General features: G+C 46.8%; 1 protein-coding gene across 9 annotated transcripts in view; it reads right to left on the reverse strand.

Moving 5' to 3' along the window:
• Positions 1-25,326, reverse strand: part of GDPD5 (glycerophosphodiester phosphodiesterase domain containing 5) — a 181,352-nt gene that overhangs the window by 149,671 nt on the left and 6,355 nt on the right. The window contains exon 2 of one of the 9 annotated variants that reach the window (XM_043992788.1): positions 6,378-6,508. The exons of the other annotated variants lie outside the window; for them this stretch is intronic. The gene's annotated coding sequence lies outside the window, so the exon portion shown is untranslated. The remainder of the gene's footprint in view (positions 1-6,377; positions 6,509-25,326) is intronic. 9 annotated transcript variants of the gene reach the window in all.

Consider the following 25,326-nt stretch of genomic DNA (forward strand, 5'->3'; position numbering starts at 1 on the left):
CTCCTTGGATGTCTCTGGCTATGGGGTTTCCTTAGCAAAGATGCTGGCATGGTTTGCCATTTCCTCCAGTGGTAAACAGAGGTTAAGTGACTTGCCCAAGGTCACTCAGCTAAGACGTGTCTGGGGCTGGACTTGAATTCAGGTCTTCTTGATTCCAAGCCCAGTGCCACCTAGCTGCTTAATGGATGAAGACAAACACATAAAAGGAAACTGAAAAGAGGGACAGGAAAGAAAGGTGCTCAGTTGGGGGGCAAAGTGAAAAGGTAATATGGGAGGTCATGGGCTGAGCCAAGTACAAATGGAAGATCTGGGGAGAAACTCACCAATGAAAGGAGGCCACAAGGATGGAGGCACCTGGAGCATGAGAAATGACCTAGCAGGATTAACACTCTGTGCCTCTCTTAGTGTAGCCTCTAAGCCTGAGTTATTGGGTGATGATGGTTAGATGGGGGGCTAGGGAAACCACCATTTAACACAATTGATTCCTATTAAGCTTGCAGTCTATTGGAAGAAAATTTAGGTCTCTTTCATACGGAGATTATTATCCCCATTTGACAGATATAGAAACTGAGGATCAAGTTAAATGACTCAATCTAAGTCAGAGCAAAGAAGTGGTGAAACCAAGATTCATAAAATGTCAGAACTGGCCTGGCCCTTCTAGACCATGAGTTCTTAATCTTTTTTTTTGTATCAGGGACCCCTTCACAGAGTGTTTTTAAATGCATCAAATAAAATGCATAGGATTACAAAGGAAACCGATTATACTGAAATACAATTGTCAACATAAAAAAAAAATTCATGAATTCCAGGTTAAAAGAACCCTTGTTCTAGACCATTTCCCTAAGCCTACAGAGGAAGAAACCAGACCCAGATGGGACCAGGGACTTGCAATGCTCAGACCTTTGAACTAAGAGGCCAGAGTGTCCTTTCTACTATATTTTGACGTTTCCTGCCTCCCAGCCAGCTCTGCCTCTCAAGGCTCTGGGCCCATATTAGGATGGGAATGAATCTCCTCCTGTGATATGCCCACTCCCCATATCTGCCCCCCTCCACCACTGGAAACAGGTGCCCCAGAGACAGAGGAAGGGGAAGGAGACCATGAGCCACCTCCTCAGGCCCCTGGGCACAAGGTGAGACCCCACCAGCCCACCAGGCTCTGCCCTAGGTACTCGTATACAGTGATATCAGCAAGATCAGATGGGCTTAGGTCTCATGGAAGTTTGTAATATCACATTTGGCATGAGAACAGACACACAACCTGAACCAGGAAAGCCTAGATGCACCCAGACAAAGACAGAACCATCAACACAGTCGGGGGGGGGGGCAGATAATGGGGGAGAGGGAGAGGGAAAGAGATGAGGGGAGGGGACATTGAAAGGGGGGGCGAGAGAGAGAGGGAGGGAGGGGGAGAAAGAGAGGGGGAGAGAGAGAGAGAGAAAGAGGAAGGGGGGAAAGAGGGAGGAAAAGAAGGGAGGAGGTGATCAGAGACAGAAAAATGCCTATGAATTAGACTGAAAGACATGGTCACACACCTCCCCCAACTCCTTGGGATTGGCAAGAGGTCCACAAGTGTGGAGTGCTACATATATTTACAGATATATCAAAACTGTTTTGCTTATTATTTTTCTCTTCCTTTTTCTTCTGTTCTAGAAGAAGAGAAGGGAGAAGGCTACAAGGGACTATGTAGATGACATAAAAAATGAAAAGTATCAATAAAATTTTCTTTTAAAAAAAAGATGGTGAGAGAGAAAGAAGTGAAGGAGGGGGAGAGAGAGGAGAGATACAACAGTCAGACAAGTAAATAGCAACAGGAAGAGAGTCAAAGAAAGAATGCAAGCGGCAGAAGCACAGGAAAATCGAGATGTCTGGTCTGAGGGCTACTACACAGAGACACAAGGCAGCAAACAGAGCCAGGCAAAGACCTTGCCAGAGCAGGAAGCAGAATGAAGGTACATGGCCACAGGTCTCCCTCCCCTTCCCCCTCCCTCTTCTGGCTCCAGCAGCTTGGTTCAAGCCTCTTCCTTTCAGTTCCAAACCAGCCCAGCTAGATAGACCTAACCCTAACCGCTCACTGTTGTCATCACTGCTTCTTGGACAGTTGCATTCAGAAGCCACTGAACAGAATTCTTTTATCATGATTAGCCCTTATAATTATAATAACAGGATAGATCAGTGGGGCTATAGCTCAGCCTGGGGGAATCTCCCCCAGATACCTGGGTTCGTATCTTGGCTGTGCTACTTCCCAACTGTGACACTGAAGCTTTCCACTTAACATTTTTTGGAATACCTCAGTTTCCTCATCTGTAAAATGCAGATAATAAGGCTACTGCTACCAAGCTCACGAGGTCCATGTAAGGAAAATGCTTTGGAAAATATCAAAATGTCATAGAAGGAGCATTATTTTATTATCAACCAGCCCCAGTTCTGATATTGACTCCTAATGCCCTTAAGCGAGTCACTTCTCTCAAGCTTTTTCCCCAGACTCCACAGCAAACATGGACAAACACCCACAAGCAGGAGGAGCTGGGAAATAACTGCTTTTCTTCTTCCCTTTAAAAATTAAAACGCTGACTGCCTGGGCAGTTGCAGTCGTTCAGACGAAGGTTGTAACTGGGCTCCTGAAATATTCATGTACATCAGAGCCCAGGGGACCTTGGGCATGGGGGAGGGTTTGTGCTTAGGGCTGCGCTGCTGGCTGCCTCCTCTCCCAAAGAGGTCGACATTCCACCCAGAGTCCTCTGCTCCATCTCTGAGGCAGTGGGGTAAGACAGGAAGACCCTCAGCAGTCAGGAAACCTAGGCTCCGAATTTCCTGGGCCATCTTGGACAATTCACTTCCTATGGTCTAGGCTACAGTTTTCCCATCTGCAAAATGGCAGGAGAGGCAGAAGAAGAGTAACATATATAAAAACAACACGAAGAAGTAACTGAACTCAGATCGATTGCAATCACCAATCCTGATCACAGAGAACAGATGACAAGACTTACTACAAGAGAGCTCAGGACTGGGAATCAGGAGGTGAGGGAATAGTGATGCTCAATGTCACAATCATGGTCAGATAAGGTCATTTTGCTGGAGGCAGTCTACTGGCAAGGCATAGGGAGTGTTGGATTTGAGGCCAGGATGACCCGAGTTTGAATACCGCCTGCCTCAGACTCTCATTAGTTGTGTGACCTTGAGCAAGTCCCTTATCTTCTGTTTTCAGCTTCCCATCTTTAAAATGGGAATAATGCTAACAGCATAAAGCATTTTTTTTAAAGCCACCTTTCTTTTAGTAAAACTGAAAATATTGAGTAATATTTTCCTCTAAAGCCCTTTCCTGACTCCTGGGAAAAGCCTCTTGGAAAAGACTAAAAGGCCTTTCTTAGAGAAATAGATTTTAGGTCCTAACTCAACTCAACTCAACTTTACCTAGATTTAAGGAATGACAAATGAGTTACTCATCAATTCTGGTTAATTTAATCTGTATTTTTACTTACTGTGTTATTTTCCTTGTTCAAACACCCCCCCCACCACCACCAAGTCATGTACTCCAAGATAGCCCACCTCCCATTTCATTAACCTATCAAAGTTGGGTAGGCACCCTTCAGAAACACCTCCTCTTCAAAAGGCATATAAATTGTGACCCCACCACCCTCGGGGTCTTTGGTCTAAGAGAGACAGCCAAATGACCATCCTTTTATTAGTAACCTGCTGGCCTTATTAATAAAATGATTCAATTACCCAGAAAAACAAAACAAACACCCTCCTCATTACTCACAGAGATGATTAGAGATGCTCTTTCTCAGTAAACCAAGTGCCCCAAGTAGTTTCTTCAATAGGGTTTAGGGTTGGCACTGGGCCATTCACACTCCCTCATCCAGTCCCCCAAAGATTCCCCAAAGATCAAGGTCAGCCTGCAGCCAAAGAACATAATACAAAGCAACCAAGGGCACCCCTCACCACTATACTCTCAGGCCATATCACAAAAACTATCCGCTCGTCCTTTCTGACTCCATGTACCTGCTCCTTCTTAGTTTGCTCCCATCTCAAAACAGGGATTCCCTTTGAGAGGTAGCTTGATGTAGTGAATAGCACAGGACTTTGGTTAAGAAGACATGGGTTCAGGGGCAGCTAGGTAGCACAGTGGATAAAGCACCGGCCTTGAATTCAGGAGTGCCTGAGTTCAAATCCAGCCTCAGACACTTGACACTTACTAGCTGTGTGACCCTGGGCAAGTCACTTAACCCTCACTGCCCCGCAAAAAAAAAAACAAAACACCAAGAAGACATGGGTTCAGATCCTGCCTCGGACCCTTCCTAGGTGTAGAACCTCTCCAAGCCTCAGCTCCCAGGACTGTGAGGATAGAATGCGATATTTGTAAAGTGCTTTGCAGGCCTTAAAAGGCTATAATAAATGCAATTATTATTTTTAAAATGAAGGGATGGACTCAATTCAGTCAATGGCCTCTAAGGCCCCTTCCAGCATTCAATCCCATAATCCTCAGGCCTTTTTTTTAGGTTTTTTTTTCATCTATAACTAGAAGGGAATCATGACATAGTGCCTGGCTGTTTCTTCTTCTTCTTTTTTGGTGGGGCAATAAGAGTTAAGTGACTTGCCCAGGGTCATACAGCTACTAAGTGTCAAGTGTCTGAAGCAGGATTTGAATTCAGGTCCTCCTGAATCCAGGGCTGGTGCTCTATCCACTGTGCCACCTAGCTGCCCCCAGTGCCTCTGCTAACCTGATTTTGGGAAGATCAAAAACTCCTTTGGGCATTCTCCATCTTTTAGGAGGATCACAGGATTAAGAGCTAAACAAAGGTGTTCTTTTTTAATATATACTTTTATTTTGTTGTTTTTCAGTCATTTCAGTCATGACCCTATTTGGGATTTTCTTGGCAAAGATACTGGAGTGGTTTGCCATTTCCTTCTCTAGTTCGTTCTATAGATGAGGAAATGGAAGTAAGCGGGGTGAAGTGACTTACCCAGGGCCATATAGCTAGCGAGTCTCTGAGATCAGATTTGAACTCAGGAAAATGAGTCTTTCTGACTCCAAGCCTGGAACTCCATCCACCTGTTAAATGTTTTCCATTTACATGCAAAAAAAATGTTAACATTCATTTTTCCTGGACAGGGTTTTTAAAAACTTCTAGTCCAACCCCCCTCCCAGAAAGAATCAGCCTGTCAACAAGGATACAAAGAAAGACAAAAGGCAGGCCCCCCCCCCCCCCAAGCTCCAGGAGCCCAGTCTAGTGGGAGAGACAACATTAAATAACTAGGCTTGAGCAAGACGGACAGAAGATAAGAGGAAGACTCCACTCCAAGGTGCCCAAGATTCCAAGATGAAGTGACGGACCAGGGACTCAAACCTAGGCTATAGGATAACAGATTCCAAGCTACAACAGAGCTTGGAGGTCATCGAGTCCAACCGCCTCATTTTATGGATGAGGAAATTGAGGCCCAGCCAGGGTGACTGTCCAGTGGTCAGACAGATTGTAAATGGCGGGTCTGGGATCTGACCCCGTGGCCTGTAATTCCAAAATTCAGCAGAGTCATACATTATACTCCACATGGAGACTGATGAGGGCAGAGGCACCTCCCAGTTTAATGACAACAGCCTAATCCACATTTCTCTAACACTTTAAGATTTAAAAAGGAGTGTCTGTCTTCATGGTCAGCCCATGAGGTATGGGGTGGTAGCATTTTGGAGACAAGAAAAGAGGGTTTTAGGTGGGATTTGAACTCAAAGCACCTGACTCCAAGTCCACTGCTTTTCTCACCAAGCTGGCAGCCCAAAACCGCAGCTTTCAATGAGTTGAGAGATGAAGCCCAAAGTGGAATCTAAGGCTTCTGACTCCAGGCCCAAATCTCTTTCCTCCATATCACATGAGATCTCCCTGTGTTCCCAAACAAACCCTCTGTGGGCAGTGCATTTCTCCATCCACTTTCTCATCTGACTCTCCCAACAACCCTGGAAAGGAGGCAGGGACTTGGATATTATCAACACCTCAAATCCCCATTTTTACAAAGAAGAAAACTAAGGCCCAGATAGGGGCCAAGACTTCCCCCAAGGTCACATGGAAGTATGCTGCAGAGATGAGATTTGAACCCAGGCTCCTTCCACAATAACCACACATCTGGGCATTAAACTTCTACTCATGTAGCCTGAGATCAAATCCCCCCCGCCCCACTTTTTTAAAACAGCTGCATCATACCGTGGCCTAGAATTGAGCTTGCTCAAACTCCCTTAATTCTCTTTCTCCTATGGAAAAAGGGGAAACGCAAGGAATGTTTCCTAGCCAGCATACAAATTAGTGATCAGACAAAGGCAGAGGGACACACAGTCGCAGAGACAGAAATGGCCTCAGTGACACAGACACATACAATGAGCTCCTCACCCTGGGTGAGAAGGCTCCTCTCTTCTCACAGATGCCTGGCCCTCGGGGGCCCGTCTCCATTTACTTCCTACTGCTCTGTTGTGTGGACACCAGTGACTCCTGCATCCCCACCTGCTCCTGTGGATGTGAATCTGCAAGCACAGAGGGGCCTGTAAGGGGCCGAGTCCTGAGCTGCCCCTAGACTTTCTATCCTAACCCAAAGCCCCTCCCCCCAACTCCCCATTCCTGGACATTTGCTCCCTTGACATCAACATTCTGATAACCACTGTTCTTTGGACCTCCAAGATAAACCAGCTGTGACAAGGGAGCTTAAGGAGTTGTCATGGAAACAAGTGGGGTGGGTGGATTGGTAGAGTGGTGGGAGGGGGGAATATAGAGGTGAGGAGGAAAAGAAATGTACTTCAAATGAAACTTTCAGGGAGTTTCTATGTATCTCCTGGTCTGTCTTCTACTTTCCCTAAAGCAGGGAGCTGGATGGCCCATAGCATCCCTGGAAAGGGGTGTGTGTGTGTGTGGGGGGGGGTCATCCATCCTTCCAAGGTATCCTTCCCCAACAGTGCCCCAGAACCTTCACTTCTCCCTCTCTGAGCCATCTCAAGGCTACCTGGTTAAGCTGACCCAATAAATCCTTCTGGTGACTCTTCTCTGCTCAGAATCCTCCAGTGGCCTCCCACTACCCACCGGGACCTCAGCTGAGCTACGTCTTAATCTGTTTTCCCATCTGTAAAATGAGGTGATTGGCCAAGATTTCTAAAGGGCCCTTCCAGCTCTGACATTCTGAGTTCTAGCCCTTCCAGCTCTGACATTCTGAGTTCTAGCCCTTCCAGCTCTGAAATTCTTCATTCTAAAACCACTTTCCCCAGTCCCCAAGCTTTGAGTTTTAATCTTTTTTTTTCACCTATGACTAGAAGGGAAGCATGACATAGTGCCTGGCTTCTTCTTCTTCTTTTTTTGGGGGGGGGTGGGGCAATAAGGGTTAAGTGACTTGCCCGGGGTCATACAGCTAGTAAGTGTCAAGTGTCTGAAGCAGGATTTGAATTCAGGTCCTCCCGAATCCAGGGCTGGCACTTTATCCACTGTGCCACCTAGCTGCCCCCAGTGCCTAGCTTCTTAAACTTTGGGTCGTGACCCTATATGGGGTCACGTAACTGAATTTGGGGGTTGTGAAAAATAAATGTTTGATTTGTATGCCTATTTTATATACCTATATACCTGGGATCATGTAAACATTTTTCAGGAGAAAAGGGGTTGTGAGTGAAAAAAGTTTAAGATAGTGGATAGACAAATGGTCATTGACACATACAACCTATGTGACCCTGGTTAACTCACTAAACACTTGTGTTCTAGACAACTTTTTTTTTTTTCTGGGGCAATGAGGGTTAAGTGATTTGCCCAGGGTCACACAGCTGGTAAGTGTCAAGTGTTTGAGGCTGGATTTGAACTCAGGTCCTCCTGAATCCAAGGCTAGTGCTTTATCCACTGCATCACCTAGCTGCCCCCTAGACAACTCTCTTAATTAAGAGTTACAGAGAAAGGGCCAACTACAGTTCCCTATATATTTATGAAATCACAGGTCCATCCCTTATCCCTATGCCTAACACACAGTAGAGCTTAATAAATGCTTGTTGACTGACATCCTCCATGGAAAGAGAGGCCCCTCCCAGCTCAGACAGTCTATGTTCTCAGACCCCTTCCAGCTCGACCATCCTCTGTTCTAAGGCTCCTTCTAGTTCTCGCATTCTGTGTTCTCCCATCATGCCTCAGCCTAGCATCTGAAGCTTTCATTTCTCACTACTCCTCTCCCTGTCTATTCTCATCTCACCAAACTGGATTCATCATTCCCCACATTCAGTTCTGCCTCCATCCCCTCTGTGCCCTGCCTGCACTGCCCTCTCCTTCTACCTCTCCCTAGGCCCAGTTTAGGTGCCACCTCCTCCAGAAAGTCTTCCCTGTTTTAACTAGTTGAAGATGGCATCCAAAGCACCCTTCCCCCCAGGCAAAAAGCATTTTATTGGCCCCTCTCTGATGCGATTAGCTTGTATTTCAGTTATCTCTATATGTATCTTATGCCCACGCACACTATATTGTGCAGGCAGGAATTAGGCCTTATCTGTCTCTCCCTCAACTACCAGAGCACTAGGCCAGGCCCACAGTCAGCATTAGTAGTTACTTGCTAAATTCTGATGAATGGTTAACTCAAGTCAATAACACAGGAACCCTAAGACTGTACTAGGCCAGGAATCAGAAGGTTTGGGTGAGTCCCTGCCTTGCTCTGGGGCAAATCACTTCCCCACTGAGGCTCAGTTCCTCCTCCCAGGCCCCTTTAAAATGAGAGACTGGCCTTGACCACCAAGGTTTCACGAAGCTTTCAGGTCCAGGCTGCTATGACTTTACTAAGCACCTGCTATGTGCAAGGTCTTCTGCCACTCAAGTTTCTCCCTGGGTTCTACTCCCCATGGGAGGATGAGAATATTAAATGGGACCAGATCTTAACCCCAGAAGACATTTTCTTTAATGGTAGAATTTCAGGCAATGAGGCAGGCCAGTAGGGAAGGCATGGAGGGGATATAAACATACAAGAGGCAGGATGATATAGGGGAAAGGACACGGGGGATCTAGGTTGAGTCCTGGATCCATCATCCATCCAATGTGAGGCCCCACCACTAAGTGATTCCACGTATGACCCTTTGTCACTTCATCAGTCTGGGCCTCTATTTTGTCATCTATAAAATGGGAATAACCAGTGACCACGCTGCCTACCTCACAGACCTCTGCTGAGGAGGACCCAGAGGGATGACAACAGTGGTGGTACAATGGTAAGGCTGTGGCATCAAAGACCCTGGGTTCAAGTCTTGCCTTGGACATTCATGATCCGTGCAACTCTGAGCAAGTCACTTGACACCCCTGGGCCTCAGCTTCCTCCACAGCCAAATGAGAGAGATGACTGGGAAGGTCTCCTCCAGTTCTAAGTCTAAGCCCTTTATAAGCCTCAAAGTGTCATGTTATCTTATCACACCGAAGCAGTTTCACAAGAGACTGTTCTAGTCCTAAGTCCTTTCTGAATCAACTTTTATTTGGGGCCCAGGGATGTCCCCCAGACCCATTTCACAGAAGCTTTCCCCCTGATCCCACTGTCTTTACAACTGCTCCCCTAATACTTTGTTCACCCCTCTGAGATGATCTGTAAAGTGTTTAACGACAGCTCCTGGCATATCCTGGGCCTTTAAGAAATGCTGGTTCCCTGCCCCCACCCTGCTACTACACACTTATGCCCCAGTGCAGATTCTAGTTTTCTGTGTCTACTTCCATCCTATGGTCTATGAGCTAGCTCCAGAAGGCCGGGGCTGCGACTCTGCTCTAATCTCTGTGTCTCCACTCGGGCAGCTTGGGCCATTTGTAAACAGTGATTGGTGTTATTACCAAGAGGAAGAGGAATTCTAGGACTGAGTCATGGGTATCCTACTCCAAGGAGGGATGCCCATTCACAAGGGAGCGAGGGCAGCCACAGGAGAGGGATAGGGCTGGCCACAGCCCAGGAGCCCAGCTGAGCAGGAAGGGCCTGACGGGCACAGGCTCAAATCCAGGAAGGAACATCAGGGACTCGGTAACACCAAGAGCTCAGGTTTACATCACTCTCCCTCCCTAGTTAGAGATTAAGTCCTATGCCGAGCTTTGCAGACCCATTAAGTGTGCCGAACCAATTAAGCTTATAGAGCAATGAGCTTGGTCTTATCCCTGTTCAGAGTTCAAATCCCCACTCAGATCGTGTGACCTCTGACAAGTCATTTCACCTGAACCTCAGCTTCTTCATCTATAAAATAGGCCTAAGAAAACATGTATTCCCTACTTCACGAGGTTGTAGTAAAGAAGACTACAGAAGTGAAAGAGATTACCTTCACTGCCTAAGAAGTCATTACCTCATCATCTTTTCCTGGACAAATCCACTTCCCCATTCTGACCCTCCATTTCCTCCTCTGAAATGAGTGCACTGGCCTAGGTCTCCCTAAGGTCCCTTCCAGCTCTGACAATCCCCACACCGAGGTCTCTCCTGTTAGCTCTGAGAGTTTACGTTCTCAGATCCATTCCTATGCTAGGCTTCCAGGGCTTGGTGATCTCCCAAAGTCTATGAACATCACACCTTCCCCAGTGCACATACCATTCACTTCAGCTAAAGTAAACGCCTCCTGGGGGCAGCTAGGTGGCCCAGTGGATAGAGTACCGGCCCTGGAGTCAGGAGGACCTGAGTTCAAATACGGCCTTAGACACTTAACACTTACTAGCTGTGTGACCCTGGGCAAGTCACTTAACCCCCACTGCCCTGCAAAACAAACAAACAAACCAAAAAAAAAAAAAAAGGAGATAACTGTAAATCACTTAGCACAGTGCCTGGCAGCTAGTAAGTGCTATATAACTGTTAGCTATTAGTATTATTATTACCATACCATCTCCATGCATAGGTGGGAAGGATAAAGATGAGGGGATACCAGCAGGGTAACCTCTCACGTCATGACTTCTAAGGCCTTTCCTTAGCCATAATCTCCCTGTTTCTTTATAGTAGCTCTGGGAAGAAAGGAGGCAGGGCTTAATATCCTCATTTTCCAGAGGAATAACTTGAGTTCTTGAGAAAGGCTGGCCTTGCCCCATCTCCCTAGGAATGTGCTATTGGAAGATTAGAGAAGAACTGTTAGAACCCTGACGTCCCAGCCTCACAGCCCTACTGAACTTGTAGGATGTTCAGAGCTGGAAGGGATCTAGTCTAACTCCACCTCCCCCATTCTGTAGAGGAGTCTCAGAGGTGACCTACCCGAGGTCACTTGGTCAGCCAGTCCCCAAACCAAAGCTACAATTCCAAACAACAAGGATTAACTGAACTGACTCAGTCCCGGCCGGGGCTCTCTCCTTCCCAAGCCCAGAGAGTGACAAGGAGCTCAAATGCCTCCAGTCATACAAATATTCTCCCAGATAAAAGTATAAAGTAGAACACAGAAGAGTGGGTTGTTGTCATGTTTTTGTTTTTTGTTCTTAAAAAGAACTAGCCTCAGTGTCAAGATTCATTCAACAACGTGTACATTGTTTGTGGGATGCTGAAATCCCATCAGCTCTCAGAGTATAACCAGGGTGCCTGACTCCGTCTAGCCTCGTCACCCTCAACCCCGGGTGGTGCTGGGCCCCATCTGCAGGGAAAGCAGCACAGATAAACCTTCCTGACCCACTGCCCCCATCCTGTGCTGGCTGCTGGAGGGGAGGTGGGCTACCTCACCTCAATCACTGGTGTTCCGTGACCTCGGACTGAATCACTTCCCCTCTGGAGCCTCCCCATCCCCCTCAAAAAATCTGTATTGTACGTCTCCTCCAAGAGAATGGAATTCTTTCTGGGCAGGGATTGTTTCTCTTTCTCTTTTCTTTTTCCTTTTGTTTTTGTTTTATTAAAATGTTTATTGATAGACTGGACTGCTTAGTTTCTTCCTGTTTTATAGTAGATGTTGGAATAGGTGATTTCCAATGTCCCTTCCAGCTCTGACATTCCATATTTAAGTCTCTGGAATCTGAAAATTACGGGTGAGAACCAAAAGAGATTAGCAGAAACGAAAGCCAATCACCTCAGCACTGTGATGGGAGCCAGCCCATCGCTGAATTTTCCATATGAACAATTTATAGCTTGTAAATTGGCAAATGCTACAAACCAGGGCCTGATTTATTGTTGTGTTGATTGTCTAAATTTAAAGCAATGGGGAAAATGTTATTAATGCAAATTTGACTTAAAATTATCTCCCGCAGCACTTTTTCTTTTAAAAAAGAAAAATGGTGGTGGGGTAGCTAGGTGGCACAGTGGATAAAACACCAGCCCTGGATTCAGGAGGACCTGAGTTCAAATCTGACCTCAGACACTTGACACTTACTAGCTGTGTGACCTTGGGCAAGTCACTTAACCCTGATTGCCTCACCAAAAAAAAAGGGTTGTTAAACATTTACTAGCACGAAGGCATCCTCAGCCACAGGGGAAGGGCCTCAAAGACTCCAGCTCTTGATCCAAGGCCTCACCATCCCCAAATGATGAGTTGTGCTGCCCCACAGAACAAGCCATTCTAGCAGGTCAAAGTATGACTGAATGTCTAGCTACCTCATCTCAGGCAGGCTGCTAATCCAGGGGGAAGAGTGGACCCCACAACTGATAAACAAAAGCAAAACTCCATACCAAGGAACTAGCAAAAAGGAATCCCTTCTAGCTACTGATCAGGAAATTCATTGCCCACTCTAACCATTCCCATAATACCCCACAGGTCAGCTTCGCCTTTAGGGCACCTGTTCTTCCCACCTTCTCCCATTTAGGAATGATTGCATAAAACTCTCACAGCTGAGACTCAGGCAACCAAGAGTCTGGCAGCCCCAGCAGCACAGGGCACGTCTCAAAGAATACTAGGGAGAAGCAGAGAATGTGAGGGGGGAGGTGCAGGGAGAGAAGCATGTCTTCCAATCCCCTCATTTTACAGAAACTATGGGAAGTTGACTTGGTCAAGGTCACATATTGAACTCAAGTCCTGTACTCTGGGAAGCAGAGCCATGCTGCCCGTGGGTATCTGGCGCCAGAGACCAATGACCCTCAAAGGTTCTATAGGCAGACCCCAGCTGCAGTCCTGGTGGGCACACACAGGGTCACAGAGTGAGAGAGCTGGGACCTCTGCTATTATCTAGTCATCTGGCACTTATCACAGTGCCTGACACATACGGGACCTTCAGAAATGTTGGTTGAACTCTGGCTTGATCTAGCCCAACACATACCCAAACAGGTAACCCATTTACAAGGAAGTGTCAGCTGGCTTCCACTTTAACTCCCCAACTGATGGGGAACCCCCTCCTTCCTGAAGCCATTCCACTTCTGGAGAGCCCTAACTTTTAGGAAACCCTGCTTTCTTTCTTTCTTTCTTTTTTTTTTTTTTTAGTGAGGCAATTGGGGTTAAGTGACTTGCCCAAGGTCACACAGCTAGTAAGTGTTAAGTGTCTGAGGCCGGATTTGAACTCAGGTACTCCTGAATCCAGGGCCGGTGCTCTATCCACTGAGCCACCTAGCTGCCCCCCCTGCTTTCTATCAAACCAAAATCTGCCTTTCTGCAATTCATGCCCATTACTGGCCCCTAGGGCAGGGAAGAACAAGCCTGACATTGAGCACATACCACTGAAGTCTTCTCTATCCAGTTAAAATAGTCCCAGGTCCTTCAACCAACCCTTATAAGGCAGGTCTTAGCAGAGGGTGAAGGCATGGGCAGAAGGAAGGCTGAATAGAAGTGGCATGACTCCTGTTCATGAGCTGCTGACCAAGGAAGGTCTCCTCCCTGTCTCCCAAGCACCAGAGGACAAGAGATAGTGGGTAGGAGCAGCTAGGTAGCACAGTGGATAGAGCACTGGCCCTGGAGTCAGGGGAGGACCTGAATTCAAATACAACCTCAGACATGTACTAGCTGTGTGACCTTGGGCAAGTCACTTAACCCCAATTGCCTCAAAAAGAGAGAGATACAGAGAACAAGGCACAAGGTCAAGTCAAAGCACAGGCACAATTATGGCAAAATCCCAATTATTGGTACTGGAAACAGATCAAGAATGGTTTTAGCTTGTGTTGGAGTGGAAAAAAAAATTGGACAGGAAAGTAGGAGACCTGATTTCAAAATCTGACTCTACCTCCCACAAGCTAGATGGATTACCTTAGGAAAGCAATTTGGGGAAAGAGTTTGATATAAGAGAAAGTCCCACCTACCTGTGTGACCTTGAGCCAATCACTTAATGTCCTTGGGCCTCAGTTTCCTCAGCTGTAAATTACAGGCATTAGAATTCCATTACAGTTCTAGATCTAGGACCCAATGGTTTTGCTGTTTTTCCCCAAGCCTCACTTTCTTCTTCCATTCAATAAGGACAATAATACTTGGTCCTTACTTGCTAATCTTTACCTTACAAGGTCAAAGTGGAAAAAGTACTTTGGGAACTATGAGGTACCAGAAAAATGGGGCCTATTTTTCATCTTCACTTCAGGGTGGGACTGAAGGTTGAGATTACCAGCTGTTTATTCTGTATTCCAATAGCAGGGGTGGGGAGAGAGGGTCTAAGAGTCCTGAGTCTGGCTGCCAATGGCCATTTGTAGTCTGTGTAGCTTAAAAAAAGTTTGGTTTTCAAGACTCTCTAACAAAAATAACTCTCATGTCAATAGCAATTGAAGGTCTACAAAGTGCTTTCTTCATAATACCTTGGAGGGGGAGGATGCACTGCCAGGATTCTCACCCCACCCCCCCACCCCACCCCCCCACATTTGATGTGGGAGAAACTAAGGCTCATGGCTAGGAATTCAAAGATCTGGACTCCAAGAACAAGGGTCTCACCAATACCTACCTCTGCCTTTGGTCACTCAATCTTTCAAGGAGTCCTCAACACTAGGGCCCACCCCGCACAGGACCACAGGAGGCCGGGGGAATAAGACCTGGCCCTGTCATTACAGAACTCAGTCAAGTCCCAGAGGTGAGAGAGTACAGGGGACTTGCCCAAGAACATGCATTGTTCAGTCAGTCAAGGCATTTCTCTCTAATGCTGTAAATAAGGAAACTGAGGCCTGAGAGTAGCTGTACAGAGGGTCCGAGTTCAAACCCAATGCCCTTTCCACTCCACCACATTCTTCTCTTGTGGTGTATAATAGAAAGAGACCTGGCTTGGGAGTCAGGAGATCCGAGTTCAAATCTCACCCCAGATACTTGCTACGAGTGACTTAACTGAGAACCTCAAGTTTCCTCTCTGTAAAATGGGATAAACACTTCTTGCACTACCCAATTTAATAATGGACTGGGTCATCTCAAGGAAAGTGTTCTGCTGGATTAGTACCAGTTATTGCTGTTGTAACTTCCTACTGATGAGGCTGAATGCTTAGTGTCTACCCTCAGTGGGGTCAGAGTCTAGACTCCTTGAGTCACCTGGAGGGATCCTCAGCCCAGAGGCAAGCAGAGCCCCTCCATAGACCCCTCTCTGCCTCTACCTTGTGTGGAAATTTATTTTGATTTGGGGACCCTACCTTTGGGCTGAGACTGGAAAGCCTTAGGCCCTCAGGGTCAACTGAGCCAGAAAGCCCCATGGACTGTGCAAGATACCGGGTCAGACAGCTGGGGGGAATAAGGCCCCAGCTCCCTCTGACCTGAGCGGAGGTATCTGAGAGATGCTGGGCTCTGGCATAGCCTGTGCTGAGGCACGCGAAGCTGGAGCGCACCCCTCCCCACACCAGCCGCAGCCCTGGCTGGCGGATTAGCTTGGTGTGTGGGTGCAAGAAGCCCCGAGATTTGAGTGGAGAGAAGAAAAGGTATATATAGACCTGGGAGTTAGACAGCAAGGGGGGCAGACAAGGACGGAGCGGTTCAGGCGGACGAGAGGAGAAGAGGTCAAGCGAGGGCTGACAAGATTAGAGAGGTTGGAGCTTGGCAGAGTAGAGACAGGGCTACAAGGACGCAGGAGAAGATGAGAAGGACTAGGAGCAGGGAAAAGAGAGGCCAAAGGGCAGACAGACAGAAGGTCGGTGAGAGAGAAACACAGGGGTTCAGCAGTGGCAGTGAGGAGAGGAAAGTTAGAAGCAGGGGGATTTACAAAGTGAAAGGGCACAGGTGGAGTTAGAAGAAAGGAGCTGAGCAGGGAAAGTATAATGTGCCATGAGGCCGGAGGCGGCTAAGGCCCTTATTGTATTAAAAAAGTTCAAAAATCAACAGGTGGGAAAGAGACCGCAGGAAAGCAGTCAGGTTGTACATTTTATTTCCCTGTATTCTTAATTTAAATAGTATCTCATAAATAAACTGCTTTGATTATTTAGTTAAGAGCCTTCTTAATCTTTAGTTTATCAATTTGGGAGTAGAGCAGTGTGGTGGAACTTTATAAACGGCCCACATTAAATTAACAGCAGTCAGATAGTCAAACAGTCAAAAGTCCCAGATTAGTCCTCCAGTTAGATTAGCCCCTCAAATTAGGATAGTCATCAAAAATATTTTCACACTTGTTATATGACCTTGGGAGCAATTGATTCAGTCTGTTTCCTATCAAGCTCTAAAAAGGGGGCAATAGTTATAGGAAAGGGGGCCTTGGGGGCCAAGGCCAACCCCCTCATTTTGTAGATGAGGCAACCAAGGCTTCAAAGAAGGAAAATGACTTGCCCAAGGTCACTGAGCAGGTCAGTGGCAGAACATGAACTTGATTCAAACCCTCTGATTGAGGGTCCTTCTCATAATCACATCTATCTCTCACTTAGACCTGAGAGCTTCAAAGGCCAAGAAGCCCAATACGGCCCCACCAGACCCTTGGCCTCCATTCTTCCCTTTGTTCCCTTCCTTCCCACCAGCCCTGCTGCCCCTTCCTTTCCATGTCTCCTCCCTGCCTGGTTTCATAGACACAGGAATTTTTTATAGGGGATCTCCTCTTCCATATGAGGCTCAGCCTGGATTTCATGGGGGGCGGTGTGTGAAGAGGCTGTGGAGTGGATGAGGGAGAGACACAGCCCCCTTCCCCTTTAAGGCCTGATGGGCCACTCCTTGGTAGCTGGGTCATTCACTCTGATAAGAACTGAAAAGTGCCAAGAGGGAAAAGAAAAACACCTCTTTCCCTCCCCTCCCCCTGTCAGGTCACATGAACATCTCGCCAAGCCTCTGTTGCTGGGACAGCTCCCGCTCAGCCCTCAGAGCAGTTCTCCAGCAATTCTTCCAGGCAGGGGTGTGTTTCAGAGAACCTGGATGGATGGCAAATTTCTCTTTCTCAGAATCTGCCCCACCTCTTCCAAGAAGTCTTCGCAGACCACCTCTGCCCAGAGTCCTCTCTCTCTCTCCTCTGACTACACATAGCCTTTAGATTCTGACCTACTGTCCAGCACTTAGCATGATCAACCTGGCACCATTAGAATTCTGAAATATCAGGGCAGTGTGGAAATTTATTTTGATTTGGGGACCCTACCTTTAGGCTGAGATTGGAAAGCCTTAGGCCCTCAGGGTCTCTCCCCCTCCTCCTCAGCTTCAGCTGAGTGAAAAAGCCCCGTGGGCTATACAAGACCCCAGGTCAGACAGCTGGGGGGGAAAAAAAGCCCCCAGCTCCGACCTGAGCGGAGCTATCTGAAGGATCCCGGATGGCCTGTGCTGAGGCATAAGGCTCGAGAGCACACACACCCCCCCCCACCAGCTGCAGCTCTGGCTGGTGGATTAGCTTGGTCTGTGGGGGCAAGGAAGCCCCAAGATTTGAGTGGAGAGAAGAAAAGGTATATATAGACCTGGGAGTTAGATAGAAAAAAGAAAGGAAGGAGACTAGATAGACTAGAAGGGCTGCCTAAAAGAAACGGACTAGAAAAAGGAGGAAAGGAGACGGACTAGATAAAGAAAGACAGACTAGAGGACAGGCTGAGGACGGACTAGATAGACAAGACTCAGGGGTTCCCACGGACAAGAAGAGGTCAAGAGGCGGCGGAGGAGACGGCAAAGATTGGAGACTAGAAGCGGGGCTACAAGGACTAGGAGCAGGCAAAAGAGAGGCCGAAGGGCAAACTGACAGAGCAGACAGACAGAAGGTTACAGGCCTTAATACAAACCAGGGAAAGTGTAACGTGCCCTGAGGCCGGAGGCGGCTAAGGCCCTTATTGTATTCAAGAAGTTCCAAGCTCAGCAGGTGCGAAAGATGCAGTGGAAAGAGACCGCAGGAAAGCAGTCAGGTTGTACATTTTATTTCCCTGTATTCCTAATTTGAAATAGTATCTCATAAATAAACTCTGCTTTGATTATTTAGTTAAGAGGCTTCTTAATATTTTGCTTATTAACTTGGGAATGGAGCAGTATGGTGGAACTTTATAAACGGCCCAACATTAAATTAACGAAGTCAGATAGCCAGTTAGTCAAAAGTCCCCAGATTAGTCCTCCAGTCAGCTTCAGCCCCCAAAATTAAACTAGTCATTTAAAAATATTTCAACAGCAGGAGAGGACCTCAAACTCCAGAATGCCAGAGAAGGTGGGGAACATGGAACCGAGTCTCCTGACATCTATCTAGCTTCACATCTTAACCTCCTACTATGCCCCACTGTCTCCCACCCCCCCCCAATACCTTCCAAACCTACTCCAGACAAGACATCTCAACTGCCCCTAAACTCCAGACCCTGCTCCTTTGGTCACAAAGCTCCCTGAGACAGGAACGCGTTCATTCTGCTATTCACCTTTGCTAGCGATAGCCAGCCAGCTCATCCTTTTTTTTTTTACCAATTTTTTTTTGGGGGGGGGGGGCAATGAGGGTTAAGTGACTTGCCCAGGGTCACACAGCTAGTAAGTGTCAAGTGTCTGAGGCCAGATGTGAATTCCGATTCTCCTAACTACAGGGCCAGTGCTCTATCCACTGTACTACCTAGCTGCCCCCCCACACACACATATCCTTTAAGGCTTGGCTCATAAAGACTTCCCTGATCTCTCTCACCACCACCACCCCCAACCCCTCAAATCTAAGATTGATCTCACCAGATCCCAGATTTCCAACAGGAGGACTTTCTGGAAGCCACAGAGTTCAGCCTCCCCCTTCCCTTTCATATATGAGGAAATAAGCCCCAGGACTTATACAGGAAGCCTCTGAGGTGGGATAGATCTTCTTTCCTTGATCTCTTCTCTCTTCTTTATTCTTCATTCAATGCATTTCCTACAATGCTTCCTTTCCTGATGTCCCCAAGCTGGGGATCTCCTCTCTCATATCTGACCTCCTCCTCCACATTCTAAGGTATATTTGTGTAAATGTATTATGCCCCACCCCCCACCCCACTAGACTGTGAGATCCTTGAGGTCAAGTTGCATTTTCTTATTTTAACATCTCTTCTAGATTGCCTGCAGACAATGGAATTTTGTAGAAGCCCCTTTATTCACTCATTCATTCAATAAACATATCTATCCAGCTCTGGAGCACCAGACACTTCCTAGACACTGAAGACAAAAACCAACAGTCTGGTCCTCAAGGAGAGCCCTTGTTTGAACTGTACAACTAGTTAACTTACAGGGGCTCCTCAAGTTGATTCTTGGCTATTCAAAAGAGATCAGCCTCCCCCACCCACACAAGAAAAACCAAGTGGATGAAAAAGACCTCTTGCCCAGACTGTGATGTGCTGCTGAATGGGCAGTCTGGTGCATTAATCCAGCAGCACCTTTTGTACAAGCACCACAGATAAACAACAACCTGGGTACAGAACTAAAAAGGGAGAGGTATAGCTGGATTAAATTGTGCTTTCAAAGGTCCCCTCCCTAATCCCCCTACCCACCCAAGCTGTTCTCTGCCACTGAAATGCCTTATCCTCGATATACCTCACACCTCATGGTATGACTGGGATCTATCAAACACCATAATCAAAGAAAACTGCTGGTATCCCAAAGGGCAATGGAAAGACCGTGTATGTCAACAGGATGCAATACATTATGCAAAATGTGGCATGAGAGTCATCAGGGACACGCAGGAACAAGAAATGCTGGGGGCTAGTCATGAAATAAGGGTGAGGAATAACACATGATCAGTACCTGTTATTCCCCAAATACCAAAAGACTGGGGTAGCACTGAGCCTGAAGTTAGGAAGACATCTTCCTGAGTTCAAATCTGGCCTCAGACACTTACTAGCTGTGTGACCCTAGGCAAGTCACTTAATCCTGTTTGCCTCAGTTTCCTCATGGGTAAAATTGATCTGGAGAAGAAAATGGCAAACCACTCCAGTATCTTTGCCAAGAAAACCCCAGATATGGGGGCAGCTAGGTGGCACAGTGGATAGAGCACCGGCCCTGGAGTCAGGAGTACCTGAGTTCAAATCCGGCCTCAGACACTTGACACTTACTAGCTGTTTGACCCTGAGCAAGTCACTTAACCCCAATTGCCTCACAAAAAAAAAAAAAGAAAAGAAAAAGAAAACCCCAAATGGGGTCAGGAAGAGTCAGACACAACTGAAAAATGACTGACCAAGAACAACCAAAAGACTATGAGGAAGGCCTCCAGTGGGCAGTGTTTATGGAAGGACAGGGCCCAAAATCAAACAGCATAAGTCATCCAGGGAACCTGAGCTTCCCTATGGAGGGAATACGCATACGGATGAGAACCTAGGGCTACATGTCTCCCCCAGGATCTCCCAAGTACTGTCCATTGCCCAGGCTGGTTGCCTACATACAGTTACTTCCTGAAGAAGCTGTGACCCTGCAGGGCCCTGAGTGTGCTGGATGATCCACTTATTGGCCCCAGGGAGGGCAGTGGCTGAACTGTGCCTGAGCCAGTCCTTCTGAGGACGGCAGGATTCTTTGGTGCTGTAAACTCCCCCAGTCTGACACTGTCACTTGACTAAGTCTGGAACCCCTCCCATGCCACCCTCCTGCCAGCCAGCAGACTACTTCATACGGCTCCAAATCACAGGGCTCTCCATTTAGCACAGCTGCTAATTACCAAGGGGGGAGGAGCCTCAGGCAAAAGCAGCCTGCTCATTTTAGTGAGCAGACATCCTTTGCCCAGACATTGGGTGGCCAGGCAGGGAAAACAGTCCCATCCTCCTAACACAGTCTGCGCTGCCTTACTCTGCTCAAGAACCTGCTATAGCTCCCCATGGCCTGCTGCAGACAAGCATCAGAAGTCATAGAATGTCAGAGGTGGAAGGAACCTTAGAGCACATAAGGTGAGAGCTAGAAGGGATCTTCTTCTTTTTTGGGGGCGGGGGGCAGTGAGGGTTAAGTGACTTGCCCAGGGTCACACAGCTAGTAAGTGTCAAGTGTCTGAGGCCAAATTTGAACTCAGGTCCTTCTGAATCCAGGGCTGGTGCTTTATCCACTACGCCACCTCGCTGTCCCCTGGAAGGGATCATAGAACACAGAATGTCAGAACTGGGAGGCGCCTTAGAACATAGAATATCAGAGCTAGAAGGGACCTTAGAACCCAGAATGTCAGGGCTAGGAGGGACACATAACATTAGAAATAGAGAGATGCAGAGGACATAAAATGTTGGGAAAGAATATTCGAGATGGAAGCAACCTTTGCAAAACTTCCTTAAGTACCTTAGGAGCCATAATTTGGGGTTTCTCCAGCAACAACACATAAATCAACCTCTCCCCTTCTTAATAGATGGTTTTCCTGAGGGATATGGCCCCAAACAAAACAGCAAACCGAACTGGCCAAATGCCAGTAACACATTTGGGTGCTCAGTCACTTCCAACTGTCTGCATCCTCTTTCTTGAAATTACTTTGGATTAACCTGCTGGAGACTCTTCCTAGTAGAATGGAAGTTGACTGAAGACAGGCACTAGTAATCAATCAGTCTTTGTACAAAAATCCTAAGGCTCACTCCAGCTTCAGAGGCTTCCTTCATAACATTCTCTTTATACTCTGCCCAGCCCACCACCCCCTCCAGGAAGCCCTCCCTGACTGCCTCAGGTACCACAAGCCTCTCCCTTCTGAACTCTGGCAGACAAGGTACACCCAACCACCCATCAAATGAGTCTATTCTTTCTTGTTCCAGGTACTTTTCTCCTCAACAAGACTGTGAGCTTCCCACGAGATGGGGACTTGGATCCCGTTTCTTTCCAATTATAAAAATAAACGACTAATATTTCTAAGGGTCTTTCTTCACAACAACTGTATGAGGTAGGCAGAGAGTATTAGTGTTATCTATGTTATAGAGGAGAAAACTGGTTCAGAGACTTGTCCCAGCCAGGATAATAACTCTTTAAAATATATAGAGGTGGGGGCAGCTAGGTGGCGCAGTGGATAGAGCACCGGCCCTGAAGTCAGGAGGACCTGAGTTCAAATCCGGCCTCAGACACTTAACACTTACTAGCTGTGTGACCCTGGGCAAGTCACTTAACCCTAATTACCTCACTAAAATATATATATATATATATATATATATATATATATATATATATATATATATATATATATATATATATATAAGAGTAACCTTCACTACATTGTATCATAACATTGTGAATTCTAGAGTCCCTTTCAGCCCTGTCAGTTTGCAGAGCACTTTTGGCATTATTTCACATTAAATACATTATTTTATTGGATCTCTGCTCCTTCAGTGGGTGCCCCTCGCCTGCTAAATAAATGCCAAATCCCTGCCGTGCGAGGCTCTTCACAATATGACAAGGTAAAGGCCTTCCTAGAGCCTTATCTCACACAATTCCCCCCGGCCCTCATAGCACAGCCAGGCCAAACCCCAAACATAGCCTGGTTCTCCTGGCTCCCCTCTGCTCACCTCACTCTTTATACTTGGAATCATTTGCTCTCACTCTTTACGGACTTCCTAGAATAAAATCACATTTCCCCTCCAATCGCTTCTCTCCTTTTACCAGGAATCACTTCCCCTCTCTCCAGACTTCCTAGAAGAGGTGGTGTTTGCTCTCCGATCCCCCCCCTGCCCCCACTCAATTTTCCACAGCTTTTTGTTGGCACCTCTCTAATGTCTCTACCAAGTGTTATGGGCATAGCCTCCTTCTAGTCCGGGGTCCTTAACTTTGGACCTTTTTGTCAGTCTGGTGAAGCAGGACTATGATTTGTTGGGATTCTTCTCAGAATCGTGTTTGTAGTCTACATTCCTAATGGAAGGAAATGCCAAAGTTCAGTGAGATAGTGAAATAAAGATGTAATTTTTTTTTTCTTATCCGAGTTTACAGACCCTGAAATCTATTCACTGACTACAGGTGAAGGATCTCTCTTCTAGACAAAGCTTCGTGAGGGCAGGGCCTACATAGGCCTCATTGAAAAACTGGATTTCCCCTAGTACCTATTATACAGCATGAAGTGCTTAATACATGTCTGTGCATGGCACTGCCCAAGGCCACTCAGTGAGCCAGTGGCAGGGCAGGGGCTAGGACCCAAGTCTCAGCTGGAATTGGGACGAGGCACTTCATAAATGCTTGTTGAGTGGTTTTCAAGTCTTCTGGCTCTCCAGGGGACAGAGGAAACGCTTATCAGAGCATGTAACAATTTCCTGAGCCTCCAGCACACACTAAGGGGTGCAATAAATTATTCAGGACACACCTTTGTAGAGAAAGGGCCCAGGGAGTGAGGCCAGACCGGGAGTCCAGAGGGAACCAGCCGGCAGCTGGGACCTCCCTCTCTGGCACCTGTCAAAACCAAGAAAAGTTTCCTTTTCCTGGAGAGATGAGAGACAACCAAGGAGATCAAACAGAGCCCCAGGCTCCTTCCCCCAGGCCCCTGAGCACCAGTCCTGGGCCCCAAACCCCTCCCAATGTGCTGGTTTAGAAAATTTCCCTGAACTTGTCCGTGATGATTTGGGGGAGCTGGATATGGGGTAGAGGATGGGAGGACATTAAGGACTCCAAGCCAGACTCTAGGTTCAGCTTTCCCCTTCATACACCCTTCCCCTATTCCTAACCAAAGATGGCCACCTCGCCCCCAAAACCAAAACCCAAACCCTTCTCTGTGCTTGCAATTTGGACACTTGCACAATATCCTCTCACATTTAGAAAGTAATGGGAAGGAAACCCCCTCCTCCTTCAAAAAGAGATAATGTAATATAGTGGAAAGGGTATTAGAATGGGAGTGGGGAGGGGGCAGCTAGGTGGCGCAATGGATAAGGCACTAGCCTTGGATTCAGGAGGACCTGAGTTCAAACCCAGCCTCAGACACTTACTAGCTGTGTGACCCTGGGCAAGTCACTTAAACCCCATTGCCCTGCAAAAAAAAAAAAAAAACAAAAAAAAAGAATGGGAGTGGGAAGACTTGGGTCCAAGTCTCTGCTTTACTGTGTGATCCAAGTCAAGTTTCTCCCGGTCCTCAGTTTCCTCATCTGTAAAATAAGGGGGATTGGCCTAAATTCTTCAGTCTCAGAATCTCTGACACCTTCTCTCTCCTCTCTCACTTTTTAGACAACTAAGTATTCTGCGACTGATAAAGAACTGGACCTGGAGTCAAAAAGACTTGAGTTCAAATCTAGCCATAGACTCTTCTTAGCCATCTGGCCCTACCCAAGTCTGCCTCCCTTGGTTTCTTCATGTGTAAAATGGGATAATAACATCCACCTCCCAGGACTGCTGTGAGGACTAAATGAGGTAATAATTGTAAAGCATTAGCACAGCGCCTAGCACATGGTGAGCACAATATAAATGTTAGTTATCATTATTATTAAATGAGATATTTGCAAAGAGATTTTTGAACCTTAAGGATCTATGTAAATGATAGCTATTATTATTAATTATTACCATTATTTTTGGAGAGGTGGTTGAGAGGAGAAGACTGGAGGGCCTTAGTGACAAGGGCTAATCTAGTCAGACTCCTGGGAAATCATGTGACTAAGGACCACAGCCCCAATATCAGGAGCAGCCCCTTATGAAAGAAATTCAGGCCACAAGGTTACCTCAAATCCTGATAAACTAAATAAAGTAATCTGGCGAATGGGAAAGAATCCAGCCCTGCCACAGTGTGCAGCTACAGTTAAGTAAGACTGGAATAGAATGTGAGGTAAGAATTTTTTTAAATGTTCATGCTTAGAAGAGGCTTTAGAACTCTTCCCTCCAAAGGCCTCCCATCATGGATGAGAAAACTGAGGGTCAAAGCAGAGAGACTTGCCCAGGCTCCCACTATACGTTGATGACAGCCCAGGGACTAGAATCCAAGATCCCTTACTCCCAGATTCTCCTCTTCCCTCCATGTTACAGCTATGGAGTAAGCAGGGAAGGGAGGCATAATCAAGCAACCAACAATAAAAGGTCCTACTAGGCACTGGGTACTGGGCAAGGCACCTAAGGATACAAGTACGAAGAATGAAGAAGAATGAAGAAGAATGAAGCAAACTCTACTGGAAAGAGATTTACATTTCAATGCAGGAGAGAAATATCTATTCAGCAGAAATATAAAGCAAATCAATACAAATATCTAGACAATAGTTAAACTGAAGTTGGTTGGGGAGGGACAAACACCAAGGATTTGACAGGAATCAGGAAAA

This window comes from Dromiciops gliroides, chromosome 3 (assembly GCF_019393635.1).
Source record: "Dromiciops gliroides isolate mDroGli1 chromosome 3, mDroGli1.pri, whole genome shotgun sequence".
NCBI lineage: Eukaryota > Metazoa > Chordata > Mammalia > Microbiotheria > Microbiotheriidae > Dromiciops > Dromiciops gliroides.